Raw genomic sequence first — 8,821 nt, 5'->3', positions numbered from 1 at the left:
AATTATATTCTTATTTTTTATTTGATCCCAAGTCTGTTTGATACGGTGGCCCTGAGAGCTCAAAACACATGCAAATAGGCAAAAAAAACAAGCACATTCAGAAAACATCTTCATCAATTTGACAACACGTGCTGCAAATACTCACAACACACCTTAAGTGTTTCCAGGGGACAGAGTGAGTGAGGAACCTGCTGGGACGCACTTGTTGGTCAATGCTTTGTGACTTTTGGAGTTGAAAGCGTTGAACAACAAGTGCACATGGATGTATTAAAATACATCATGCTGATCCATTTTTTGCCTTTATTCCGATAGCGACAGTGAGAGAGAGCGACAGGGAGAAAGAGAGAGAGAGAGAGAGAGAGAGGGGGGATGATATGCAACAAAGGGCCACAGGTTGCACCTGAATCTGTGCTGCTGCGGTTAGGACTTTGCCTCCATGGTACACGCTCTAAACACAACCATATTTTGAGTATTTGCAGCTCATGTGTTTTCAAATTGATGAAGATGTTTTGTCTGTTTGCATGTGTTTTCTGAAGCTGCAGAGCGTTGAGCTCCTAGGGGCCATTGTAGTTTGACACCATGGGGTTTGCAGCTGAAGGAATGAAGCTAAACCCGTCGTACACACCATAAGAATACATCTAAGCAGCACATTCATGTAATGAAATACACAAATGTAATTACAGTCAGATCAGCTTGTGCCATAATGATGGGGCTTCCTGCATGTGGCAGCTGCAGCTGTTGCGTTTAGCCTGGATCAGTGTTTAACTCCTTTGTACTTGTCTAATATTACAGTTGGCTCTTCATTTGTAAAACATGCTGCCTTAGGACTTGTCCATGTTTGTGATTGGTCATGTGCTGCAAACACCGCCCCTTTTATTTGAAGGCACTCGGGAGAACTCTGGGTTGACTCACGAGTTGTTAACGACTATCTTGTGAAGTTACTGTGATATCCTGGGTATGTTGAGCTTCAGGCCTCTGGCGTGTGAGTGTGTGTTGGCAGATCTGTAGGTGTGATGGCAGCTGGTTTGGTTTCTGAGAGCATGGGGTACCCTGTATCCCAACTCAACAGTTCATCACTGACGTAACTCTGGTTTAAAACACAACAAAATCCATCCACACACACACACACACACACACACACACACACACACACACAAACACTAACCTCACACACATTTCCATGGTTAGGAAAGCTATTATGTCCCCTTCACCGTCTAACAATTGGCTTGAAAGGTCACACTGTATGGCAGACAAACTAATACTTGTCTAAATATTAATTTGATGCATGAAGCAGGACCAGGAGTGATTCAGCAGCACATTAAATTTGGTATTTAAATGTTTTGATTGAGCTGCACATTACTCAGCCTATAAGCTCACTGTGCCAGAAACCCCACTGAGGCATCACAGTGGCATTTTAACAGAAAAGGGACTTTAGATAAGGAACAAGTCTAGGAAGGATTTTAAATGCATAATATGTGAGATAATAGGATCCCTGCAAAGACTCTGCTTCCAGGTTTATATTTGGAACCATATGAAGGAGGCAGCAGGAGGTTAACACCCTAAAATCCTTTGTATGCTGCTTACATTTAGAGGCACATGTGGGAGGCTTTTGTTATAAATTCAGGAAATATTATGTGACCCAGGAAAAGGACCCATTTTAGAGACGATGTGTGTATTTGGCCAAAGGTCCTTTCTGAGCTACTGACCTCCACTCCAAACACCACAGTACAATCATGTGGGCAAATGTTTTTATTGTTCCTGTAACACCAACAGAGTGATACCTCTTCTCTCCAACAGACGGCTTCATGTCATGTCAAGTTCAAGAGTCACATTTTTCCAGTTAAACTTTTATTAATTTACTATCTCTAATTTAAGCTTCTGAATGTAATAGTTTTGAACCGGGGCCTTTGGTACTTGGATGAAGTAGCGCATGAAAAATAAGGTGTGTTAAATCAACATTTGGGTACACACTGTGTGAGTATCTGATTGGATAGCAGCGGCAGCTAGAATAACTAAAAAGTAATGGCAAGATGTAAATATCCAGAAGTAAAAGCCACAGTTTACATTAACAACCTGGACCAGTGAGTTATCACTGCATATGTAACTGGATACCACACAGGACACAATTACAGTAGCCTGATTCAACAGACAGCAGATATTAAAAAGGAGCAGAGATGGGTAAAACCAGTTTAAGAGCGAGAGCATGAACATGAGCTCTCACAATCATATTTCTTAATAGAATGAACTTGTTTTTAAAAGAAAAACAACAATGAATTAATTGTTTTTTAATAAAGTTTCTATCCCAGAAGGTTTCACTGCACTTAATTATACAGTATTTCCTTTGACAACCCAAAACACTGACATCTGGATTCATCACTAACTAGGAACAAGGCTTTACACATGTATTACCTTATATATTACCTTGTTGTGTCATTGGCAACACAGTGGTCTACAACTTACAACCAAAATTCCAGCTGAGCTATATCTGTTGCGTCAATGTGTCATAGGTCAATGTGTGTGTATGTGCATATTTTAACCAGACACAGCAATGTCAACTGTCACAGTCACCAGGCTGTCCCGTGGATGTATGAAGAAAACTGGACACAGTGATCCAGAATTCCACCTCATTGATTCCAGTGGAAGCCTCTCATGAAGCGCATATGTCCAGAGTCAGACTTTCAAGTGGTCTTCTAGCTGAGCCAGGTCACTTCCTGCCAACTGTCCAACACAAGTGGCTTGGAAATAATTCACTTGGCTCTTTGACACTTTATAAAAAAATGTATTGTTTTACAGCTCTTCCTTTTGTAATGCTTGTGTATGGGAAAGGGTATTTTGGGGTTAATATAGGTCATTTTATTTGCCACTCTGACCGTGGCCAGCTCGCAGCTCAGTGCTCGGGTTGTAAAGCAGCATACACTTGGATCGATACTAATGTTTCTCTCAACGCTGTCTTCATGGCGCCCAAACAGCAACAGACCATCTGAGCTGGTGCTGTTTATAACTATGTTGAACTCTTGTTATATTTAATTTACCGCTCAGCTTAAAAAATGTAGGCTGTTAATGAAGCGTAGCACTGATGTGTAGCACAAATGTGTCGCTAGTAACATCCAGTTATATTCAGGTGTGCACATTGTAACATCACATTTATTCACTGTTACTCATGCCAGTGTTGTGTAGTCCTTCCACTGTACCCCCCCCCCCCCCGCTCCTTATATGGTCTTATGTGTTGTTGATTTAGACTCATGGTCATGTATGGGGGGGGGGGGGGGGGGGGGGGGGGGGGGTTATCTCTCTCAGCAGAATCCACACTGATGCTTGGATTCAATGAGAGCTCCCTCACTGCAGAGCCTTTTCCACCAAATCTAACTGTACAACCATTTGCTACAAATGGTCTCTTCCTCCACATAAGTGTCTCTGACTGAACAGTCATTCACACAAGTAATGTGGGCTGTCAAGCATTTCACTGTAATTTCACACGTAACACCTGAATGGGACTAAAATACATTCTGACATTAGAGATCAAAGCGGCTTTTCTAGGTTCAGGTTTCGACCATATTCTCAACTGAGCGTGAAGCCAGATACAGCAGAGGTTTTGTGGTTCATGAATATTTGCGAAATCACCAACATTTATCAAAACTGTACTTGTAATTTACTGGTGGTTATGTTTTTATATTTCTCCTTTGTTCGGTAACAAAGAAAGTACTTGGCTCTGCAGACCAGAGAAAAAAAAAAAAACTCTCAAATAGCAGAAATGCACGTTAATCTTCATATGGAAAGCTCAAATAATGAGCTATACTTATTCAATTTTATAGTGATGTAATGTATTTTATGAACTGATTCAGGCGATAATAAGAAGTGTGGTGTTTGACGCTTACCTGCTGTATTAGAATCTGTTTGTAGTTTGCAGTTGTGGCTTGTATCAGCTTTTCTTTGCAGCTATGTCACATTCAGACAGGATTAATGATCGAGATAACAGTAACGAGATGGGGAATAAAATTTCGCTCCTCGGTAATTTAATGATCTGTAACAGACATGCACATTCTGCAGGACCAGCCCAAAGAGAGCCCCAGTTACAGGTAGCTGCCATAGCTCATTTATAGCTAAAACTGTCCTGTGTCTGTTAATATGCCTTGCCTCTTATGATTAAATGTTTTTCCTAATCTTTATATTCACTTTACTCTGATAAATCATATTGCATGTACCTCCCTGCTATTCATGTTGGCTGTTACACTCATTTACACACTGTAACAGAAGAATGGAAGCAGTATGGATAAGCCACCTGAATGGGAAAAAACACATAACTGCAAAATAAGTTTTGACAGACAGTTTGAGTAACTTCCTATAATTCATATTTGTACCTACATTTCTGAATGATCATTTTCGCAGTTGCTAATGAGAGATTTTTATTTATCTCATTCTATTATTAATGAGAGCTTTGATGGCGTTTGGACTGCAAATTTAGGACACAAGTGAAAAATCTTTAATGAATTAGTGCTGAAATATTTTTCCTTAATGGTTTGATAAGTATGAAAATGATGTGATTCATATGCACTACATCTCAACGTAAATTATCTCCTATGGACCCAGACATTTTCTTGTCCACACCTTTATAAAAGCAGCATGTCCTTAGCATGTCCAATTCACAGGTGTAGTTACACCTGCAAATTGGAGGGACACTCCCCCTTAGAATGACAGCTTCAGTCATTTCAGCAAACAACTTACAGCAACATACAGTGGCTCCAGAAAATATTCAGACCCCTTCCTTTCTTATACACTTTATTGTGTTGTAGATTCACTTGTAAATGGAAAGATTGTGGTCAGGTGCATACTCTTTGCTTTAATGGTCTGTTCCCATATGGCATTAAGGCACATGCAACATTTCTGATAATGACATCTGCAATGATGGCATCTATAATATTAGTGTATAGTTTAGTATTGTTTGACAGCTGCAGAGGTGTATCAGGGATTTCCACACATTTGCATTGTCATTCCAGTCACTTCCTGCCCTACATGTCTGTGAAATGTTGGGGACATGTCTGGACTGGTAACTGCCAGGTGCTGCAGGGGCTCGCATTCTCATTTGTACCTACCTCGCTGTACGTCAGTATTGAAAATGTAACTTTTTCTGCTGCGGATTGCAGGACTGACTGGCCTCTCCTGCCGCTCGTAGCCACATCATCAGAAAGCTACACTGACCGCCTTTACTGCACCTTGGGGTAGACAGTCAGGAGAAATAAAGGAGAATGGGCTGTCAGAGGAACTGCAGCATAACGAAACTGCAAAGAGCTGAAAACACATTTTCAGGAAGACGTGGTTTTCTGATCATTTCCTTTTGGCAGCTGAACAGCTCGGTCAGTCAAACTGAAATATATAATTGATGGCCGGTCTATCACGGAGAATAGTTTGCGTTGCTCCGTAATGAACCCAGCTCATGTTCATGCAATGTGAGTTCAGCTGTCTGTTATATTTCAAAGCAGCTTTCCGTGGACTTTGTTTACGTCTTCTATCGAGTGGGTTTCCATTATATCGTTGACTTACTATCGTCTCCTTTCATCATGTGCTACTTCTCAGGTTTTTACCCAGACAGCACTGCTGTGACGGTATCTCTCTGTGTGGTGTGTGTGTCCCACTTTGTGTGTCAGTATATAGGCTATGAGGAGCGCTCAGCTGGCCAAACGTGGCCACAGCTGGCCCAGAAAGTGACAAGTTTAACCTGAAATGTGGCTTATTTAAAGATATAGAAGCTGTCAAGATTTGGGTCAAAGATGATGATGATAGCTAGAAAAAACACTTTCTGGTTTAGTTAAAAGATGGCTTCACTGCATTTCAGAAAGCCTAAAGGGCAAAGGGCAGGGACATCTTTATCAGCCAACAGAGAAATCTCTGCAATGCAGGGATCAGCAACCTTTTCTTTGAGGAGGACCAGAGGCTTTGTTAATATAATTTATTTTTAATTTATGCACTTATAGTTAGTACCACTATTATAATGGCTGATATAAAGGCTGCATCTCTAATTTTCTTTCAGCTGTTGCTGTGACCCTCAAATAAACCAGCAGCAGTTGATCACAGTGTTCCTGTAGGGAAATAGTTAACAAGGGATTTAGCAGTGTAGCCTGGCCCTGGCCTATTAAGGGCTTTGTATATCAATTGTAAATGTAACAGGAAGCCGATGCAGAGCAGCTAAAACTGGACTAATGTGCTCTCTCTCCTCTGGATTCTGGTTAATAGCTGAGCTGCAGAGTTTTGAATGAGCTGAAGTCTCTCAGCTCATGGAGGCCAGTAAAAAGTAATTACAGTAACTGAGTCCGTTTGAAATTAAGGCATGAATCAGTTTTTCATCATATTTTTGATTGAGAAATAGCTGTAATTTAGCTGTTTCTAAAAAAGTAAAAGTTATGTTTTCATCGCCTTGTTGATGTGGGACCGAAAGCTCTGAGTCTAAGATAAAACCAAGACTTGTAATCCAGGGAGTTAATTTCCCCAGATTATTAAACAGCATTTCTCTTTTTGTTTTAGGACCAACTAATAGGATTTCTCATTTGCCCATCCCATATTTTCTTCTTCTCCTGTGTTTTATTTGAAGTGTTGATCCATAAGAAGATATATTTGTGGTTTTAAGAACCAAAAATCATCTCAATGTAGTTTTACATCTCCTCTCTCAGGCTCCTCTCTGGAGCTCTAGTAACAACAGGTTGGTTTTCTGAGTGATCCAATAAAAATAGCCGATTTTAAGTAAACACTCAGAGAAACCAAATCCTGCAAGGTTGGACGGTGGGTCCAGGTGGGCGGGACTTGGTGACTGCTTTGTGGTGACATCACAAAGTTCCAGAAGTCCTGACGGCTGGTTTTAAGGCTCAGTTTATCTGTGTATTTCTCTGTGGACTGAGGCTTTGATACTTTCACAGTATTAATATAGAAGCTAGACCTGCTTTATAATCAAACAACACATGGAGATCTACCTTTATAGTATATGGACCTTTAAGAAATTATTGCGGTCTGAGACGACAAGAACTGTGACCCTCATTTCATGTTATTAGTGAGAGCAGTTTCAGTGCTCTGGTTCGTTCTAAAGCCTGACTGAAACTCCTCCAGGATTTCTATTTGTACTGAAACTATCTTTTCAAGTATCTTACAAATGAAAGGAAGGTTGGATATTGACCTAGAGCTGCTCAGAGCATTACCGTGTGGGTTGGGTTTCTTTAGTTAGGGTTTTAATAAAGCTGTTTTGAAGGCATCTAGGAAGATGCCCTTTTGAAGAGATGTGTTTATAATGTTCAGTCTAGGCCACATGACTTGAGCCACACTCAGTGAGAGTTTAAAAAAGCTCAGTTAGTGTAATACAGATTAATTTTTCCATGGATACATCTTTTCTAGAGGCTTGGGTCATCTGTGTTAACATCAGCAGCAACACTGGCTCTAGTGTAATTGAAGTTATTTTGGGGTCGGGGGGGTGGTGGTGATGATATAATATCAGCAGTGGAGAATAATATTCTACAGTCTCCGGTTTTCTCTGTAATAATCATGGAAAAGTACTAATCCTTTCTTGCTTGACATGCTGCTTTGTTACAGTCATTGTTTCTCTGTTTATATTACAGTGAACTGTCTAGTTTTCCTCCATTTTCTTTCAGCTGCCCCACAGATTCTCTTAATCCTATTAACACTGTTTAACTACAGGCAGATTCTGTCAGTCGACCTTCTTTTTAACTTTTAGTGGAGCAGCAGGATTTAGAGCTCATGAGAGGGTTTTGTTGAAATTTTTAGCCGTGTCATTTAAAGCGCAGTCACAGCTGTTTGGCTCAAATGATCTCATAATATTAGAGAAGACTGCTTCAGTCTCAACGTCTAGGAATCGCTTTTGGATCAAAAAGTCCCCTTTAGTCTCTAGGTCAGCATCCAAACACACGATGAACTCTGTTGTTATTACTCAGTGTATTGTATGGTGTTGATATGTGGCTTCATTTACACATTAGGTTACTTCAGGGTTATCGGGTAACCTCACAAGCTCCAGTCAATTTTCAATTCAATGCCTTTATTATCATTGCACAGTGTACAGCTAATATACAGTACGTGTCTCCAGTCAGGGAGAGCAGAATCGCTGCATCCACATTCTTTTTTATGAATATGAATATTCAGGTCTCCACTCAGGATTAATCTGTCATATCTAGAGATACCAAGAGAGATCAGCTCTGAGGATTCCTGTAGAAATGGTGAAATAGTGCTGAATATCTTGGCGGTTGGTATAATGTAGAGTACTGATAATTTCGCTTTGACATTCAAATGATGTAAATTCGCCCAAGTCAATGTCATTATGCACAAATCGTGCAGAGAAAATGGCTGCGATCCCTCCTCCTCTCCTGTTTTCGTCTGACTGACTGAGAAAAATTATAGTTTCAAGGACAAGCCTCTGTCAGTGTTGCTACACCAGTAGTGCTGTTTCTTTTTCTTGTCAATCACCAGATCATTAACCATACAGGATTTGTTAGCCAATGATGTGACGGGAAAAATGGCTCATTTCAGCTGTGAGTGTTCTGTGACAGGAAAGAGGATCGGTCATGGCAGAGCATTGGCTGAGACAGGTACCAGATGGTCTGCAGTTGCTACAATAAGAAGGCTGGTATGTTTAAGGAAGTGCCCCTGTGGGTGATGTACGCCGATGTCAGCCATGTAATTAGGCCAAGCAGTCTTGTGAGAGATTCGAGTCCTTTGCCCAAAGTTAGAATGGGGTGTGAGATGAATACATTGTGACTGATAGTTGCTCACTTTCTCCAGCAACAGGGAAAAGTCTTTTAGGATCTAAGAGAGACTTTTCCTGAAAAACTTT

This window comes from Seriola aureovittata, chromosome 1, assembly GCF_021018895.1.
Source record: "Seriola aureovittata isolate HTS-2021-v1 ecotype China chromosome 1, ASM2101889v1, whole genome shotgun sequence".
NCBI classification, from domain to species: Eukaryota; Metazoa; Chordata; class Actinopteri; order Carangiformes; family Carangidae; genus Seriola; species Seriola aureovittata.
The sequence above is the reverse complement of the archived record's forward strand: the minus strand, read 5'-3'. Positions refer to the sequence as shown.